Source organism: Sciurus carolinensis, chromosome 15, assembly GCF_902686445.1.
Source record: "Sciurus carolinensis chromosome 15, mSciCar1.2, whole genome shotgun sequence".
Classification (NCBI taxonomy): Eukaryota; Metazoa; Chordata; class Mammalia; order Rodentia; family Sciuridae; genus Sciurus; species Sciurus carolinensis.
Window position 1 is genome coordinate 76,892,868 of NC_062227.1, and position 2,179 is coordinate 76,895,046.

At 37.0% G+C, this 2,179-nt stretch overlaps 1 non-coding gene across 1 annotated transcript; it reads left to right on the plus strand.

The window, feature by feature from the left end:
• The first annotated feature begins 599 nt into the window (after positions 1-599).
• Trnad-guc (transfer RNA aspartic acid (anticodon GUC)) lies at positions 600-673 on the plus strand. Its single transcript has one exon. It is a non-coding gene; the product is annotated as a tRNA-Asp (tRNA).
• The last annotated feature ends 1,506 nt before the right edge of the window (positions 674-2,179 follow it).

Consider the following 2,179-nt stretch of genomic DNA (forward strand, 5'->3'; position numbering starts at 1 on the left):
TGCCACTGATTCCATGATCTCATTACTCATCAGTCAGGGAATCATGCTCTTTGCTTAAATAAATGCCTTTATCTTTCTTCAGTAGGACAGAGCCAGGATAACCCTGGGTTACCAGCTATCCCTGTAGACAAATATCCTGTTATTTTCCCTGATGCTAGTGCCAACTGTCAAAATGCAATTTTTCAATAGTGATAAACACAACACAATGTTATAAAAAAAATCAACATGTAGAAACAAATTTTCAAAACTCAGCACTGCCTCCTACTAACATTTTTCCCCTAGACTCAAACAAATTTAAAACATTTTAATAGTTTAGATACATTTATCTCTTGTTCCATCTTTTGGTGCATGCACAGGTCACAGAAGGATACAAAAGATTAAATGTCAAAGTTTCCGCTAAACCCAAGTTTATCAGGTTTCTTCTATTTTATCTCCCACAGTTAAATAGGACTAGAGTGCCATTGTGGCTAATTGCATTTCATTTTAAGTTTCTAGGAGTATTTAACTACTAAATCGTTTTCAAATCACATTTTTCAAACAGCCTTGGAGGGGAGAATTTTGAGCAGCCCTTTCTCACATAAATTAAGCAACACTGGGCTGGGGATGTAGCTCAGTTGGTAGAGTGCTTGCCTGTCAAGCTCAAGGCCCTGGGTTCAATCCCCAGTATCTGCCAAAAACAAACAAACAAACAAAAAAACCAAAAAACAAACAACAAAAAAAAATTAAGCAACATCCTGTCACCCAGTTCTACAAGTTCACACATAATTATTATAATAACCTTCTTAAAATAAACTACACAGTTGTAGTTCCATATCACCATTTGAGTTGCAAAATATTTTTTTTGAAAATAGAACCCTCAAAGCATTCATAGTGTCAAATGACAGATGATTTCAAGTCACTTCTCCATGTTCTTTTCATCTTTAAAACAATCACAGGACTTACAAATAAATAATACATCAGGGGCAGACCGGTCCAATCATATACTGTGAGGTCCACAGTCACACCATTGAATTTATTGTTCTGTGATTCAAATAAACAACAGACGATTAAGGTCCATGTGATGCTAGCATCCATTTGTGGCCCTGGCCTTGAAGACCTGCCACAATAAATCAAGATCATTGTCACTTTGCCCAGCCATTTGCTTCTCAAATTACCACTAAGAATACACTGTGGAAGCAGGTGACTGTTTGTAAGCTCACTTTATGAGTTTTGAAATGTGGTAAACCAGACAGACAAAAATTCTCAAGCAAGAAAAAGCTGTATTTGGCATAATAAAAGTACATTTACTTGGGAGGGAAAAATCGAAATATTTTTCAAATATCTAGTTGGTGTTCTTGCTCTCATTCATTTGTCTAAATAATTTTGATAAATGTAATAATCACAATATATGGAGCATTTATTATATGGTAGGCTTTCATGCTCTATTGTTATTCATTTAATCTTCACCACGGGAAAGGAACTACTACCATTTTACAAAACAAAAGTCAAAGAACTTAGAACATTTAAATTAGTCCCATCTAGGTACTGGCAGAACTGGGAGTGGATTCCAATTTGAATTACAAAGGCGACTCTATATTGGTGTGCTAGAGCTGCTACAACAAAACACAGTAGACTGGTTGCTTAAGCAACAGGAATTTATTCTCTCACAGTTCTAAAGTTTGAAAAAATAAGATCCAGGTGCTGGTAGTATTGTTTTCCCTGGAGCCTGTTTCCTTGGCTTGCAGATAGTCACCTTTTCACTGGAAACTGGGTCCTTCCTCTGTTTGCATAGAGAGACCTCTGGTGTCTCCTCCTCTTAAAAGGATGCCAGGCACATTACATGAAGATGGTCTCACCTTTATAATTTAATTGTATTTGCCTCTTCGAAGTCCATATCACCAAATATATGCACATTGGGGGATAGATTCCAACATATGGATTTTGGGGAAAATTCTGCTCCCAACAGTGATGTTATTTCCTGGGAACTTCAGCCATCAGATATAGATCATGGCCTCTGTCATTCAGAAGGTCAACATGTGAATGCAGAATGCTTGCCAACAAGACAGGTTCCATTTTTTCCAGTGATTCTCCTCCACAGTCTTGGGTAGTAGAAGGATTTCTACACCAGCAGGAGTTTAGAGATTTTATTCCTACTACTATCTGTACCTGCCTAAAACATGGTGAACACTCTAACTTTTAT